This window comes from Plutella xylostella, chromosome 6 (assembly GCF_932276165.1).
Source record: "Plutella xylostella chromosome 6, ilPluXylo3.1, whole genome shotgun sequence".
In the NCBI taxonomy this organism is placed as follows: Eukaryota; Metazoa; Arthropoda; class Insecta; order Lepidoptera; family Plutellidae; genus Plutella; species Plutella xylostella.
This window is the reverse complement of record NC_063986.1, coordinates 2,923,355-2,942,526: the sequence shown is the minus strand read 5'-3', so window position 1 is coordinate 2,942,526 and position 19,172 is coordinate 2,923,355. Positions and strand designations below refer to the sequence as shown.

Below are 19,172 nucleotides of genomic sequence, written 5' to 3'. Positions count from 1 at the left end.
CCTTGATTAAACTGGCGGCGGTGACGTGAATGCCAATATTGTAACTTAGCGTAACGAAACGTAACTTTTAGGCCGCAGACACAATACGACGAAGGGAAGGAAAGTGAAGGGAAGTCTATGGTAAGGTCAGATGTCAGGGCTTCATCACCAAAACTTAGACAAACGGCTACCAAACGCCTTATAAATAATACGTATGTAAAATCTTTTGAAGTAACCATGTCAGTACATTGTAAAATGTACGCAAGTCAGACTCTTTCTCCATTCGTACTGCGAACTTGCGCCCAGTGTGTCCAGACCTATAAATTAAGGGTTGCCTTCCTGTTGGAAAGGTTAAATTTGACGTGATGTTAACTAATATCATTTAAGTAACTGCTGATCCAGTTCTAGAGTTGGGGCTTCATCGTATAGATATTTGTATTTTGTGGGCACGGTTTATTGAGCCTTTTAATCGTCATAAGTCTGTCTCGCTTCATCGCTAGGTATTTTCTTTGATTAGGTTTTATAAAATTTAAGCTCTAGTAGTACCTATATAGCAGGTATAAAATCATAATATTTCACCAACATTTTTAACAAAACTGTCAATACAGTATTTTTAATTAATTATTTACTTAATAGAGTATTTGAGATAACATCAGTCAATACAGTATTTTTACAGGGAATAAAATGATTCACTGACCCTTGTCCTGAAGTGTGATAAACATCACGTAAGGTATTCGGAAGTTATAATAATTTATAGTTCAATATTTAACACAGTCATCGTCACAATGTTCGTCAAGATAGACATAATATCGCCTTGTTTACCTTGTAATAGCAAGATCTCTAGTTTGTCAGAGATGACTACTTTACTTTTCCAGGCGCCTAAAATAAAAATCTAACCAGAAGGCATAAGTAGTATTCTATTTCAGTATTCCTTATCTTATAAGTAAAGAATATTTTGGAAAAGTTGGAAGTCCTAACTGGCTTGTTTCTCAAGAAAATGGCTGCTGTAGTCGGCGTATTCCCTCGAGAATTGTGCTTATTCCTGCAAAAGGTCGTTGAATATTTTGAAACTAAACAATTTTGAGAAATCCAACTTTTACGTCTCCAAAAGTTGAGTGAAACATGCCGAACTATTAGTATAAATGATGTTGGCAATAATACCTTAGAAAGGATAGTACCTACCTACTTATAATAAAAATATAGAAGGGAAATCGTTAAGTAAAGTCGTCGTTGGCTGAAAAATTTCATACTTACATGATTAATAAAATATTATAATAAAGTATTTAAGTACTTATCGTATATTAGGTACGCACTATACACCTACCTTATTAATTCTTATTCATAATCCACCAGTTTATAAAATCTTTTATTTGGTAAATTTTATTTTGATGATTGAGACTCCCGTATCCAAGGTTCCTTGCAGTATCTTTCCTGTAATCTACCTGCTAGTATTTTAGTTACTAGTAATTATTCTGTGGTATTACTAACTCTTGTTATAGCTGCGATTACGATATCGTCCGGATAACCAACCTACTTATATATTTATTTATTTATTTTACTATATTAGGAAAACTTAACTAATTTATTTTGTAGATAACAATGACAGGGTAGCTAATGTTTCACAAGTACATGAATTAAGTATATATGTACTTGTACTGTAAGTTCCTATCTAAAACATTTCAGAAACATAATAATAAGAATGTCATTTCGCTATCTGTAAGGGGATTACACAGGCAAAAAATATTTATAAGAAATACTACTAACAAAATCACATTTACCACAAACCAAACATGGCTAAAGCTAGGCCCATAGCCAAATATTTATGTCTACACTTTAGCAAAGTCTCGTTCGTTAGCACAAAAAGAAGAAAAAAAAACCCCTACATCATCGTATTCCGGCGCCGAATCGCTTAGTAACCCGTAGTGACCTATGGTCCTAATTTACCACAAGTTGGGGGCCAGTGGTCTAATGAGCACTTAGTCACTACGCTGTGATTATGTGGTAAAACTATAAGTGAATATGTGGGTATAATGGAATATAGATATCGTTGTGTGATGTGTTGAGGTATTTAAATCTGCAAATAATATTTCAAAACGCATCCTAAAGGCGTACCGGTTATTAAATTTAAAAAAAATGGCAATAAACAAACATTGAAAACTGTTCCTAATTCTAAACAAAATTCTATGAAAAAAATGCTATAATTTTTTGCTCCTTTGTTAACTGATAAGTATGTAGGTACCTACTTATTTTATTAATACAGAGTAGATGATGTGCAGACAACGAGACGGTACGTTTAAGTATTTGAGGAAAATATTCAATAAGCTAACAACACAGGTTGTGCTCTCCCCTATCGGCTAACTTTACCACTTTTGAGAAGCACACAGTAAATATGAGTAATTATTTTTCAGGTATACGTAATGTAATGACTATTGGACAAGGCTCTTGAACAACTTTTCACATAGCCTGAGGTAATTACCAAGAGCGTGAAAATGTACGCACAATTTGCCGAAATTTCTCGATTAAAATAACAATGAGTCGGTAACAAGGCATGGAACCCGTCCATCTATCAAGCGGTCCACGCGTCGACGTAACAGGTCCTTCATCATCTGCCTGAGAAAATAATAGACTAATACGCTCTTGTAAATATAATGTGCTCAACATATTTTACATATTAAAGTAAAAAAAACAAGTCTATATTACGCATTAGTATACTGTAAATTAATATATGCCACCATGCACTATGTCTATACAGGGTCATTCATTAAAAAGTCATTCTCCATAGTAAAAAGTCACGTGGTTAATATAGTTTCTATATAAAATATTTTTTTTTATCGCGAATTTTGAAATTCTGCACGTGTAGGTTTCGGCTTGGTATACTTACCCTTTTTGCAACACCCCGTATATTTGAAACACACTAAATAAGAACTAAAAATAGGTAGGATGTAATTATATCAGACAGCTTAAAACAAAAGAAGCAAACATTGCGTTTGTAGAATGAGATTTGGTTGCCATGCCATCCAAGTGATAATCTTCTTAGCATGTACGTGGCAAACACTAGTGGTTTCCAGTGATGAATAGCCAATCAGGAAGCATCTATTGTTTAGTTTCCAGGATCATCAGAATCTAGGTTTTCTTTTTCTACGTCACTTGAGAAGCCTTTTGCACTCCTTGATGGTGATGAGAAAGTTTTCAAAAATATTGATATAGGTATATTCAAAAGTGCATTTTAGTAGAATCTCTATAAATGTATTATGGTCCTGTTGGCATCTTCCGATCCTATGCCAGGCATGTGGCTAGCATATTGTTTTTTACAGATTCCAATTTCCGGGAAATGCGATGAAGTTCTTTGTGGGAAGTGACAACACACGGATATTAATCTTAAGATTCTTGATCCATATTTCTGAGATATGCAGTGACGGTGGATCTCACTTGTTTATAGCCTTGTTATGCCGATAATCTACAGATTACGGTTTGAATATTTCGGAATTGTGTATGAATATTTCTTTTGGAAGAAGCGGAAAGGGAGAAGTGGTTGGTCGCTCAAAACTTCATATTACACTCACAAGCAATGAAAAAGTTCCAGTGACATTATGGAACGTCAATGGCAGGTGAAACTCTTTAATTATCCCTGAATATGCCACCAGTGAAGACATGGTAATAGAGGCGATAAAATTAATGATAGCGTGAAACTTTTAACCAATACTCCTCAAGATTTCTCCAATACAGTTCTGTCGGCGAAGAAATGAGTTTTCTGCACCCCCAATAAATATTTGATCGGAGATTCGATAAGCGGGAACAACTACAAAGGGCACTTTCTAAATATCCGACGATTGTGTGGTAAACGACAAAGGAATTAAGACGTCTAGTTTGCCGAGTGTTTTGTCGGCGACTCGATTTTTCACTCGTCGAAGCGGTTGAAGTTCTCGGGTTCTCGATTCTCTCGCGATGCGATTCAGTCTGGCCGAGCGCGCCGTGCCCTGCTGTCGTTTGCCGCGCGTGTCCGTCGACGGGTTAACTTCGAATCGTGTTCGAATTTTGAAAATTTTAAAAACTAAATAGTGTTGTGTGTAGTTTTGACAATGACGGAGTTTTGCACCGTTCGTGTTAACAGTTAGTGTTAGTGTTGTACCTAGTTCATAAGTTTTTTTGAAGTTTACTCCGTTGCAAAGTGGATTTACAAGTTGGTTCGCGGTGTTATTTCTTGGATAACCACGTGTAGGTAAGTACCGAATAGTTTGAATGCTGTTTCTACTTTTGTATTTTTTATGAACTACCGGCATTTAAATGGTTAATTAAACGATTACGATGCTCTTGCATATTGACCTATAATAATTATGTACTTCGACGGCCTTGTTATCAGTTATCAGAAGATAATTAAGTATGTGCTAATGACTGTTATGGTTATGACTTATTTACCTACCTAGATGCTGTTATCATGATCATGTAAGTAGGTTAGGTAAACTAAGTACTTAAGTACTTAAACCTGTACTTACCTAGGTAAGTAGGTATATATTCTTAACTTATTCATCATATTTAACGTACTTACCTAAGTAATTACCTATTCAAATAAGTAAGTATATGTATAAGTACCTAAATATCAACCAAACTTTTATTAGTGACAAATTGTTCGTGGTCGCTACGCTAAATTGAATCCCTATATTCCCTACCTACCGGTCAGTCACGTATTCAATAATTAAGGGTTATTTTATTTCTCATAACATAATAATGCAGCTTGACAGGTGGATATTGCGCTAAAGGAAAGGCTAGAATATTCTGCCATAAATATATAAGGTACTCATAATAAATAGGTACCTAACGTACCCAGACAATCTATAAAGGTTATAAGGGTTTACATTGGCAACCAAAAATTGCAGACATCTATTAAGTATTATTATTACTCCGTAGAAAATATGTCTACAAAAACCAGATCAAAAGGATGATGGATATTTTTTAATTAGGTAGGTAGTACACCATTATAATTAAGAAAAAAACGGTTGCATTTTTTTACTTCTACCTTCAATCAAATAAGCAGAGTTCTGCCAAGATGACCGCAGCGCTGCGATTGAATAAAATGGATTGCCTTTGAACACAACTGATGACTGTTACTTAGTAGGGTATAATCAGATGTGAAACTGGGCATTACCGATAGAAACACAGTAAGCTGGATCAGACTATAGTATTGGAAGCTGAATTATTGGTCTTGGGAGCTTGACTAACTACAATTTAAATATTACAGTTCGGAGATCAAAACGGTCTTAATTTAAAGTGACTAGTTTTCAGAGCACAAGGTCCATAATTCTGTAAAAAGTTTAGGTACTCGTAGGAAAATACTTAAAAAAAAATATGTTTTCTTTGTCTAAAGCATATGGTCTAAAGCTAAAGAAAATTAATGGGTTACCTAAGATTTAAGTTCAAGTTAAACCTAAAACATCATTCTTGTAATATATTTACACATACAAAACATAAGTGAAGGCATCGTTCACCATCCATTTACCTTTGTTTTTTTCACCGGCGGTTACAAACATTCCCTGTATTATACGTTCTTTATTTGATGACTAGTCATAAAGTTTACCGCGGCATTCCGTACACAAATCTTGGCACCAAAATATACCGGATCTCTGTATCTGTAGCTCTTCTTGCCATGTGGATACAGACCAAATTTGGTTAAAGACTGGCATGGTTTTGCATTGGTCCGGAAGCGATTCAACAAATCAAGACTCAGAGTACGAATACGCGACTTATCTATATCTCCTAGTTTCCCCTTTTTGCAGAAAGGTACCTATATGGTACATGGAACGTTCCAGAATCATGTAAAACAGTTTGCCTTATGTAAATTAAACCGTAAGATAAAGCCTGAGAGTCGACTGTTGAACAGTAAGGTTCGATGTTGTTAACAATTTCGGCCCCGACAAAGAAAATAAGCTAAGTACATTTGACTTGGTCATTACGGTTTCCTTACCCGAAGTTCAGAATAACAAAGATCACGATTATGGGCCATAATATGAAAACTTCCAGGACCTAGTTACCTGTTATTATTATTTTTATAACAATACTGTTTTGTTGAGAAACGAAAAGCGCTTTCGTTTCGGGGTGCTTAATTAAAAAAAAGGTTTTCACAAAGAGGGTTCCAAATTCACATTGTGTTGCTTTAAACACAGAAACAGTATTTAATGCCCTAGGGAATAACATGATGTGGGTACCAGAAAAGTTGTGACTATCAACTTCAATGTGTGAGTACACATATCTTCGTAGATACAAGTTTGGTCCTTTGGGATGTTCACAATCTTCGACGCCTACGGATATAGGCTTTCATGGTTATACGAATCTATTTATTACAATATATTTGGTTATATAATATTTGATATTAGATTGGATCATAGAAAACGCGAGCTCGAGTGCACCACGAGTGTTCCAGTTTTACTTTTAATGGATTGGATGGATATTGTGTGGTATTCAATATATACGCGATTACTCACCTATAATTATATATTTCTACCTCCAATACAACTGCCACACTTGAAGATGAAGATCAGGTTCACATGTCGAACAAGAAGTGCATGTTCCAATATCTAATTTAAATAGTCTAGGTACCATAGCATGTCCTGTTCAGTGACAGTGCGAAACTAGAACTACTCGTACTGTTGATATTGTTGCTATAATTCTAATTCATACGAACATTTCACCTATTAGACCTGATATAATTACAACCGTCAATAATCAAAGCTGAAAGCACTTTGTCTTCTTCTTCCTCAGTAAAATTTTTGGTATCTTGTCTACTGTCGCCCGCGTACTTAATCGGATGTGTGAACGCACCATAACATTTTATATGTATCGTAAAATGCCAATGTCTTTTACCGAACCGTGAAAATATCCACACTGCGGTTGTAGTTGATTACATGGCCAGATTGAAATTTGAAAATGATGACGAACAAAGTTTTAACGTAGCTACCTAGCATTTTATACAAAACATTTAAAGTAATGAAGCATTATAAACATAAATAAGTAGCTATTCTTAATCCATTATACGCATTATAGCTGTGATCAGTAGCCTCTAGTGGTCATAATTATGGTAAATTTACCTAATGGCTGTAACACCACGTGGTTTAACGTACGTTTAGATAAATAATTATACAGACTTTATAAGCCGTCGACAGCGTTTAGTTTTGGATGCTAAGATAAGATAACTTTTTTTTTTATTAAATCTATCAACACTCATTATAATAATATGCATAACCTATTATTAGAAACAGGACTCACATGCAAACATAAATAAAATAATTCTTCATTTCAATTCCTACTTGTGAAACTGGGGTTTACTTGGCTGCCGATGACAATGGCAACATTACGTAAGTATTGATTAAATTAACGAACACGTGATACTTAATTGTAGTTCCAACTCAAACAAAACTTAAACATCTTCACGGTCAATGACTCTTCCAATGGCGGTAACTTATATTTATTATATTGATTGTTTTTGTAACGATATCGCAAGATTATACATTTTTTATTTTATTTTGTAATGTGACTGTTTATTTGGGTAGGTAGTAGATACCTGTCTTAATTCCAGCTGTGGACCTAAACAAAACTTAAGACTACAATTATGTTTTTTATTTGAAATTCATGGTCAAAGTATTAGGTAAGTACCTAATATATTACTATTGTTTTGTTAGTCTACAAATATTTGTAGGGCCTGTATACTTATAAATATTATGTGTATTTGCTTTATAGAAATGGAATAGAATAAATATTTATGTTCACTCATTTGAAATAGATTTTCAATTGAAAGCTATGAACGCATAAAGGCTCAGTTATATGAATATAAGCTTTGTCCCGTTCAAAAATCTTTGTAATTTGTATGCTATTTAAGTATTTTGCTTTTCACACACAGTAGAATAAATTTCTCCTCGTATCGGCAAAAGTATACCTACTTAATCTTATCAATGCTGTAATGTTGATAAAAACGCTACCGTTTCACAACTGAGAATGTTACTTGTTAATCACATCATAAGTGTTACTTGCTGCACTGTGATTGGGTGAATTGTCATTGAGCATGAAGAGTTCATGCTTTGGTGGATTAAGTACGTCATTTACCTCAAATGAAAAACTGGGCCATAATAAATAACAAACGACTTTTTCGAAAATCTCCAAATGCAATTAAAATGCATTTTTAAATGTGTCGTTGTCACTTAAAAGAGCATGTACGTAGTGTACGTACATACTTATATAATTATAATGTTAAAATTTTAGGATAACCCGTGTTGATTTAGCATTTTCATTTTCAATCATAGAACAACGCGGACTCGTCAATGTTTTAAATAATAGAACAGAATTAGAAGTTATTTTTCGGGCCGGTATCCGTTTTAAAAACAATACTTTTGCAAGTCCAATTAAATACTCTTATTGAGTTAAATGAGATTAAGATTTTTGTAAGATAAAATGGAATGAGAAAGGGCATCTTTATCTCTGAATTGTCATTTGATTTGGTGAAGGGACATTTTCCAGTTTTGCTTTGTTTTTCTTTATTTTATTGCAGACTCTTAGTGCCAATTTCTCTTTAGTCGGTTAGAGCACGACCAGGTATCAGTGGTTGACTTTTGACACATCTGTCATGTATTTTATATGGAGATGACGTTTTTAGATAACCGACAATGGAGAAATTGGCACTTAGGTATGTATTCAGACTTTACTGGCAGTCAGAAATTCCATTCCGACTTTTTATTTAATAATTATTAAGATTAACATATTATATCTAAAGTACATCAGAATATTTACAAACACAAAAGTATTATTTGCTAGTAAAGTTGGTACCCAGTTTTCGACATGTTTATTTAACGTAAATTTCGTAGAATTTTTGCCATAAATAATTTACCTTGAAAAGTGACAAGGCTACTTCCTGAAATATACACAGATAAATCTTTTGAGGTGAAACGAAGCGCGAGCCAAAGCTAGTTAGTAAATAAAAACCTTCAAATATGTTGACCGTAATGGACAACATTTCATTTTCTTTACCCTATATTTTTATTGGCTATTCGGAAAGTTTATAAAAAATTAGAGGACCCGTATTTTTTTATTTTGTATATACATTAATTTTTGCATGTTATTTTAAACTTTAAAGTTAATTATTTAAAAACCGGAAGTGATATCACATATTAGGCTCAATTTTTATTTTTGTCTATTGCCTTAGTCTCGAAAAAAACATAAATGACACTGACAAATGACATTTAAACTTTGTTTACATTCCAACCACCAAATGGGTCATTTTCAAATGACATTGATATTTCTGATAATACAAAGTACCTACTTATCATGTAGAAGCATTTTTCAGCTGTGTAGGCGGTGGCATGCTCTGGGACATATTATATAGAGGTCATCTCTTAATACGTACTAACCATTTTATATGATAAATTTTAAAAAATAGTCAGAAAGTGTCAGAACAGAATTTATGAAAATGACCCAAATAAACAACAACGTCACGATAAAACGTCAACGTCAATCAAAAATGAAAGTGACAGTTACTTTGTTTTTAAATCTATAGGCTTTGATCATCAAAATGCATCGCACCTGATGCATGACTTCATCAGCACTTTTTTACTATTTTATGATTTTCTCGAAAATGATACATCCAAAAAATACAAAAACATTTTTTTTGTGGCCTTTAAAGCTAAATCTCGAAATGGTTTTTGATTTATAGCAGCTTTAGTTTTTTGAAATGTTGTCCATTACATACCAACATCGCTTTGGGATACAAAGTCTAATTCTTTATGCTAAACTGGGCTCTTAGTATTGTTAATTCCCCGTATTTATCTAGTTGTTTTCGGCTTATTTGGCCTGTAGCATCCAGAATCTATAACGGTTGTGCTTAGGCTTTATATTATGTAGATAGCGGTAGCAATATTTGATTTATATCCTAAACAAAATAGCCTACAGGCAGGTTGTGAGACTTGGCTCGCAAAAAATACACGACTAAACAACAATGGACGCGTATTAAACGCAAAGTTATAAAAAAACTTTGTCTGCGACGACGTTAAGGAAAAAGGTGTCCACAATAACCGACAGGTTGCTTTATAATTTTTCGGTAATTTCTTAACTTCTTATTGTACATTATTTATTGTCGGTATCTTTATAAAAAAAAAAAACACGCACTCACGCCTTGTACTACTGTACTCCCTTGCGGGGTAGGCAGAGGTGCATTGCTGCACCCACTTTTCGCCAGAGTGTTATGTTAGTCCCAATGTAATAGGGGGCGGGCCTATTGCCAATTTTACGGGCACATCCCAGACGGTATCTATAAAAAGTTGTGTAATCTTTATTTTCCCCTATATAAGTACTACAACCCTTTGTAGCAGAAACTATTCAAGTTATACAGGAATCACAGTAACAAGAGATCTGATGCTTGGCTTGGCGGCAGCAAGTGAGAACTGACCCTTAGGAAATTCTCACATCATACGCGCACAGCTCTAGAATTTCAAGACTCGTAATCGTAAAACAAAGTAGTCATTACTCAAGGAGAATATGCAAAACGTCGCAAATGTTTCGCTTAAAGTTTATATATATTTTGTTCTCTTGGGCGTTGGGTGTATCATGGAAAATGAGTATTTTTTACTGATGGTAAGTAGGTATATATTTTGTTCTCGCCACTATAGGAACTAACCTATGAATGAGGGTCATAAAAAAGTTACTGGACGCTTTAGCTATTGAACAAATTGTTCTCTGTCAGAGAGTGACAGAACACTGGGGGGCTAAAGCGTCCAGTAACTTTTTTATGAATAACGGGGTTATATAGTCTCTTAAGAAACGCTTCTTCTTCAAATCAAATGATTATAAATATCCGTAAAATACGAGTACCTACATATAATGCTTGCTGAACGAGATGCGTTGCGTTCTGCGAAACTGCTTAGGCATATGAGTCCACGAGAAGTAAAACTGTCTGTTGTTTAATGTTCTCACTTTATGAACTGCTAAACTGTCTTTATTGCTGAAATCATTAAAGTTGCAATTGCTCATAAAGTTTATAAGTGAAAAATTACATTAATGTTAGGTAATACACCAACTTACTGTTGAAAACTAACTAAAACTAACTATAACTAGTTTTTTAATTTATAACATTATGTTGTTAATAAAATTAGAAAGTCAACACAACTAATAACAAACTACAATCAGTGGTACGGTAGCTGTACCAACCTATTAGGTCCATAATTATAGTCATCATCACAACCCACTACGTCCCACTGCTGGCTCCTTCCTCCACCAAGCGGGCCTAGTACAGGCACAAAAACAATCTTGTGCTGAGAAAGTGGTCAGCTAAGTTCCCAACCCGACTGTCAGATGTTTTCAAGCTGCCCGATACGACTGCTGCCGAAACAGCAACTGGGACCCACGGCTTAGTGTGCCGTCCGAAGCACGGAAGCACCCAGAAAACAACCGCTTGAAATCTGTCACCCATCCAAGGAGTGACCGTGCCATGTGTTGCTTACCTTCAATAATCAGTTATGGTCACTGAAGATAGCTCGACTACGGTCGCTTGTAATAATTATGCTTAATTCTAGTCACACTTACCACTTAGCTTAGGTATACTTGCAAAAGGGACTATTTGTTTATTAAAGTGTGCACTTAGACGATGTTAGAACATCACTTATAAATCTTACGACATCATTGGCCATGGACGAATCAAGAGTGTCATTAACTTTACCACCATCTAGATATGACCCTTACGGCTTACGACTTAAAAGTGGTCCAGAGATTCATAGGCTTGGTAGATCCTCTGCTGTACCATATGGGATATACATATTTACATAGGACCTTATGTAATGAATTTACTCTTGTTATCTTAGCTGTTAGTTGACATTTTGTCTTCGTATGGGATTAGTTTTAATAATGTTTGGTATGTGTGTAGTTACAAAGTGTATTTAAGTACTTATTGTTGCAAACAGTGAATTCATGATCAGGTACAATTATTCCGATTATGCTTACAATTAATATTTGATATGAAGACATTTCATAATAATTCTACTTCCTATTTTTTATATTTTAAACGTGGAAGTCTAAAAGTATGACATACTCTTTAAATTGAAACTTGCTACTGGAGAAATTTTGATGAATTTTGGTATGTTGGCTAACACCCTGGATTAACATAATTAATAGGCTACTTTTTATCCCGGAATTCTACAGGAAAACTTAAGGTAAAGCGGTTTAGCGTGCAACACCTAGTTATACCTCTAAATAAATTTAGCCACCTTAGGCGATTTTTTAAATCTGTGGTTACATTTTTTTTAGTATAACATAAGTGTTAGAGATTATTCTTAAATTATCAAACTAGGTATATAAATAAGTAAAAGTTGTTATACTTACTAAAAATCTTAAAAGTTTTGTTCAAATAAAAATCTTAGGTAGGTACCTATTGGTGTTTAGTTTTACATTTTCATCTGTAAGACTATTTATTTATGTGGAAAAATCCATGCCAACCTATTATTTTGTATGTAGCTAGTGTGCTGTTTTGCAGTTGAAAAAGGCTTTGTCATACAAAACATAACAGCTATGACGCCCGCCGACAGAATATATTCAACTGTCCAATAATACAGAAAGTGTTTGTATTATTATATATTACATATTGTGACTGCGCTTGAGTAAATAATAAAACAGTAAGCGTTATCCCTATTACAAGGTTCGAGAGGAAAATTTACCCACTTTTGACGTTTATAAAATATATCTTTTTGATAATTAAATTCTACGTTATACTATTATCAGTTTCATATAAGTAAAGAAAAAATAATATACCATCATTTAGCTTTGTTGTCGAAATTAAGTTTTTTAAATCGCATTTTCTCAACATTGTATTTGAAAAAAAAAAGATTTGCCGTTGACGTAAATATTGGTAGGTACACAATTTTTCCACTATTACTTTCGGCTGTAAACATTTGACCATGAACCGTCGCGACACGACACAAATCAAGACTGATGCCCCAAACAAGACAAATAGATCTTGTTACGATCTCAAAGCCGTAACAATTAGTAGAAGAGTCCCTTGAGTTTTTATGTCATAGTGATGAAGATGTAACCTTGGCGTTCTAGAGTTACATGGTGTAATATGAATCGTCGTCGTTACAGAACCAAAAGGGAGTTTACGACCATTGATGTGCAATACAATAATACAAACACTCACACCTTGTACTAATGTACTCCCTTGCGGGGTAGGCAGAGGTGCATTGCTGCACCCACTTAGTTAGTCCCAATGAAATAGGGGGCGGGCCTATTGCCATATTACGGGCACATCCAAGAGCCGAGAACAAATATCTGTGTTTAAACAAATATCTGCCCCAGCCGGGAATCGAACCCGGCACCTTCGACTCAGTAGTTAGGGTCACTAACCACTACGCCATTAGGTCGTCTGATCTGCAATCTGGGGACAAATTCCTAACCCAGAGGTTAGTTAGTACATTTATGCTCGTAATGATCGATAGCCTTGCAGTAAATGGTATCAAATTCGTATCAATGTCTTTATTTATAAGACCCTCAAATATAATGTTTGGTTTGCAGTTGAATCGTTGGGTCACGGATGTATCAATCATGTTGATTTGTTTTTGGTAAATAAAATGATGATTTTTCAGTAACATGGTACATAGGTACAAAATAGACTCAGGGCATTATAATTAAATCATGAAACTCTTTCATTACTTGAATCAACCCCTTTTTATGACATTATGTAGTTATGTTATTATTATTGTTATTTATATAGCTATAGTATAATAATATAGTTAAGTATTCTAGTTTTGTTTACACTTAATCTGCTTTTGTTATTTTCAAAGTAGATAATTTATAATCTGTTGTTTGTGCAAAAACGTCTTCACACATAAATAAATAGATATTCTCTGATTTCTCTGTAAAAACCATTTCAGTTAGGTAGGTATACCGTCCGTACTGGTTGTTTTTACATCTATTGTTTTTACTCTTATTGTCTGCAATTTCTGCTCCGGTATGTAAGTTAAAGCTTTTGTTGGTTACTTTGTTATTAAAATGCTTGCACAATAGAGAAAAGAACCTGCTTACAGTGTATTTGAATCACTCGAGTGATGTTAGTTATTATTAGTTCTATATAAACTTGTTTTTTTTTAACGGACCTCCAAAAGCTACTCTAAAAGACTTATGTTATGACTTTATGGCCAAGACCATCCGTGTAAGAATGCCGTGTAATGCCGGCCACACACCGGGTATACTTTTTCTTCTTTCGTGTCAGTGAGCATGCCAATTGGTCCAGACCCAATAGAAGGAACTTTGATAGAATTCTGGTTGGCTTGCAGTAAGTCTTCAAGAGTGCAGGTGGAAGGGCACAGGGAACAGGAGAGAAAATGCTCCATAGTCTGGGGGGCGGCAACATCCTATACCATACCATACCATATATATACCATACCATAGTTTACCTGAACGGTATACCAGAACTGAATACTTCTGCAACTATACCGGAGCGTGTGTGACAAAACATCGGCAAAATTGAGCAAGTCTTGCCACACACACGCTCCAATACGTATACCTGCACAAGTCTTCAGTTATGGTATACCGACGGTCGAATGGCGTAGTGGTTAGTGGCCCTGACTGCTATGCCGAAGGTCCCGGGTTCGATTCCCGGCTGGGGCAGATATTTGTTTAAGAACAGATATTTGTACTCGGGTCTTGGGTGTTGATATTTATATTTATTATGTATCTATCTATGTATTTGTGTAGATATATCAGCTTTCCGATACCCATATCACAGGCTCTGCCTAGTTTGGTGTCGGATGGCCGTGTGTGAGATGTCCCCACATACCTATTTAAAAAAAATGAATTCGAAAAACCGTTCAAGTATACCGACCGGCACGTATGTGGCCGGCCTAAATATAAAATTCTCTCTTCTATAACTATTTAAGCCCTAGAACTAGAAGTCTCCTGAAAGAAACGCCTTCCTTGTCCTGAATATTAATTCAGTTTCATACAACATTCGGCATCCATTACTCTGGATTGACGCCATAAATATTTATGGGCCAACGTAATAATAAAATGAAATCTTAACCGTTTGGGTTCCGCTAAACTTGAGCAGCAACCGTTCGTAAAATTGGAACGACCATAATGAAATGTACCATTCGAGATTAACGATTAACTGTGCTAGGACATAGGCCTGTTATATAATACATATAACTACTTACAACACCCAAGGTTAGCTGGAAGAGAATGCTGTTAGCATTAAGTTCGCCTATGTACATATTTTTTTTTTTTTTTTTTTTTTTTATTTTGAACTTAGGGGAGCGGGGGGTTAGTTGTAACATTTTTTGATTTCATGGCTATGAAAACTTACTTGTTCAGGATTCAAGAAATCTAGCAATACTATTCCAATTAACAACTTTTTATTCAAAACGGTCAAGATTTTTTGTTAAAACGTTTTTGAAAAAAAATTGGCGGGTGTTACAACTTACCCCGTGATTGGGGCTGTTGTAACGAGCTGGGGGCAAATTGTAACATTAGGAATTGAGAACCAGTTTTAGATTTTATAAAGATACTACTACTTAGCTTGAGTTACGGGCGAAATACAATGAAAAAAATTGTATTATGTAAAGCTGCAGCATTTTTGTGTATTGTACCCAAATTGTAAAAATGAGTTTTTACAGAAGTGTTCTTTGATAGTATGTATATAGATAATTATTATATTAATTATATAATAATATAAGTTTTAAATATGAAAATGGTGGCTCTGATCGGGATTAACCGAGTTTAACGCTCAGTACAATGCGATCAGCGTTATTTTTCTTAACAGATTTAATAATATTATTGCTTAAATTTTATGCATAATATTCATAAGCATGTTTATAATAAGCCGCTTTCCTGAATACATATTACGTGGAATATTAATTATTATACGTCCTTCAGTTAAGTATGCTTACGTACCTACTTCCTTTATTATCTATGAAGCGGCAATAGCACACAAGCACAACCAGTTTGAATATTTTTACACCATGCTGCCTAAAAAAGGTCTTATAAGATGTTTGTTCGTAACTGCGGGTTAGGCGGCGGTGCCTCAGTCTAGTCTAAGATTCTATTCTCTGTGGGGGTGTTAAAGTACCTGCACCTGGCTCTCTCGAATGGAACCTTTGTGCATATCCCCATAGGTCTAAACCTTCCAAAGCTTGGTCTATTTCCCACCACGCTGGTCCACTGCGGGTTCACATAATATCTAGATTCTAGATGTGCTTAATGTGCGGGTTTCCTCAAGATGTTTTTCTTCACCGTAATAGCGATTGTACTTAAATTCAAAGAACTCTAGAAAGAATTTCTATCTCTGGCGTGAGAAGCGAGCGCTTACCTGACTGAGCTGCCACCGCTCTAATAATGCAATAATAAGATGTTTTGGTTTAAAACTTGATTTGATCAACATTGTTCTGAGCCATATGTTTCATTAGTACTGATGGTCCAGTCTTGGCTCCAAGTTGTATCAAATATTTGTTTACAGACAGATATGTAGGTATTTGACTTCATTCTATCTGCCGAGAATGCAGGCAGGCTATAGCAAATATCTGAAGCCTTGGACGAGGCCCACGGCAAACAGAGAACTGGGCTCGTGGCTGGGCTTTGTGTGTGTGTGTATGTGTGTGCCAATGTACTTAGTATGTAGGTGATGTGAAATAATTACTTATAAGTATAAGTAAATATTATCACATTAATAATATTTATATTTTATTTATTTAAATATCCCATAAATAATTAAGTGCACAGTCTACATTGTACCACAAACAACACAATTGTTAGGTGTATCATGTTATTACAATTACTATGATACTTAACAATAGTTGAGGTAAGATAAATTCTATGATCATGGTCACCTTGAACCAATTGGTATATCGTAATGTATGTAAAAATGCAGTAGCTAACTGATATAATATACTGTCATCAGCGATAACAATTGATTAGCAATGCGATAAACATAAAAAATTACAGAATTATCGAAAGCAAGCAATGAATCATAAGCAGTTGCTAATCTTGGAATAAATTAGTCGAATACAACTCTTATAAAACGTGGGTATTAAGAGCTGTACAAAGTCCAAAATATATACATTGACCTAGACCCAAACTGTATCCTGCTGCCAACGCAAGACTGACTTCGAATAATTACGTATGCATTTCAGTCGAACGATTCGTAAACTGATAACGATAATATTAACATACAATGATCCTCTGTTTGTTCGTCAATGAAGTGTTGTTCAAAATCGCAGTGCAATCTGATTCCATGCTAAATTTTCAGGGATTATCGTTTTAGTTAGATACAGTTTCATAATCCCCATTCCATAGTAGCTTAGAGTGAAATATGAATGCGGTTTTGTGTGAATATAATTTAACATTATTGTAGGTATAATATATTAATATAATATTGGGGTATTGTGTCTTGATAGAATAGGTTGATTAGGTACGTATAGTCGGGGGCAGAAAATCCTCTATCTATCTAGTCTATGGAATTCAAGCACTATAGTCTTCAACTCGGGAAATCAAAGTCAAATCCGACGGCTTAGGATTTAAGTACAGGGAGATCACTTTAGCTTATGAAAAACGAAGTTTCGGTGCGTCACTGCACTGCACTATAACAGACAACAATAGCAAAGAGAAGAAAAAGTTTATTCAGTATCGTGAGATTACACCCACTGCCCCGCTGATGTTTAGCCGCTTTCACTATTTCCTTATACCCAATAGTTCTCGTTCGTTAGTTTTACAAGCCTATGAATCAATAATATCATAATCGCACCGGAATCGCCTCGCTTCTTCGAATAGCCCATCCAGTTGTTCCTGATATTCGGTAGTGTATAACTGTTTTGGAATTCACGACCGAGGTTGAGCCACCGCGATGGATATGACAAAATTGACAAACTAATGAAGTGTCAACAAGCACGGCGGTTGATGCCATTCGATTCGGATTCCCCTCGTTATTGTGATCAGAATCTGATACGCTTTGTTGTTGTGTTTTTGTTTATTGGTTATTGTTATTTAGAATTTTGTGCCGGCTTAAAATACTCTCAGGATAAGTGTTGATCGGCTTTAAATACTGAGATGAAAGCATTAGTTTTAAAGGTACGCAGTTTAAAAAAAATAGGTAATCAGGTTCCATCCAAAATCTTGTAAGGTTTACAAATAGAAAATCTTTTTATTGGTTGGTAATTTTTATTGATATTAGGTATATGTAGCAACGAGAGTACAGGAAATACCTATATATTTAGTCAATTATGATAAATACAATTTTAAAAATATATTAATATAAAAAGAGCAGAAGGTAAAAATATTCAAAACTATGCGCATTTTTATTTCATCAAGTCATTGTTCATGCTCCCAACGATTCAATGGGATTCATATATCTACATTTAAAACATTGACTTCCTATTTATTATGAATAAAATATAAACGCAGACACAGCGACACAGTAGTTAGATAGTTTTTTTTAACAAATAGGTATTTGTTAGAAATTATAGTAAAAACAAAATTGAGTGAATAATTCTGAACTTAGATATAAATGTAAACTTCATTATCATGTTCTCGGAATCAAGAGACCAATAGAAACAAGATTTGATTAAAATAAATTATGTTGTATGAATCGTAAGTATTTTAAAAGATTTTTCAAATCAATTGTTCAAAAGATCCCTCTGATTGGTCTGTTCTACAAAAAAGGGGAAATTTATGTGCATATTTCATGTCGAAGCATTCCAATCTGTAAACTTAAGGAGGGCCGCAGTGGATTCACTCTATCTTTCCGAGACGAAATTTCTGATGCGGTAACCACAACTTTATACCGGTGTGTTACAACGTACTGAATCATGACAGCTCTCGTTTGTTTGTTTATTGCCAAGATAGAGTAACCCTCGTAGAACGTTGACTAAGCCCGAACCGACGCGCGTCTGCATAACTTTAGTACTTAAAGTTCGAGGCAGTATTTTATTTTCTGTACTTTTTCGTAGTAAAGATCCCTCAAGTTCAGCTGTTAGCAACTACATAGAGTTCAAATGTGAAAGTTCGGGAAATTTCCATTTTAAATCTCTTTTCCCTTCTATTTGTAAGTTCAAAGGGGAAGTTCAAAACACGGTTTTATTTGTGCTTGCGCGTTGCTCTTAAAAAATGTCCTCAGATTTTCTAAGAAATGTTAATCAGATTGCCGCCGTTGAGTTGAACAAAATTCTTGAAATATTCGAATATTT

General features: G+C 34.7%; 1 protein-coding gene across 2 annotated transcripts in view; it reads left to right on the top strand.

The window, feature by feature from the left end:
* Positions 1-3,924: 3,924 nt before the first annotated feature.
* LOC119694119 (angiotensin-converting enzyme) overlaps positions 3,925-19,172 on the top strand; it is a 156,482-nt gene continuing 141,234 nt past the window's right edge. For both annotated transcript variants that reach the window (XM_038119719.2, XM_048621728.1), the window contains exon 1: positions 3,925-4,198. The gene's annotated coding sequence lies outside the window, so the exon portion shown is untranslated. The remainder of the gene's footprint in view (positions 4,199-19,172) is intronic.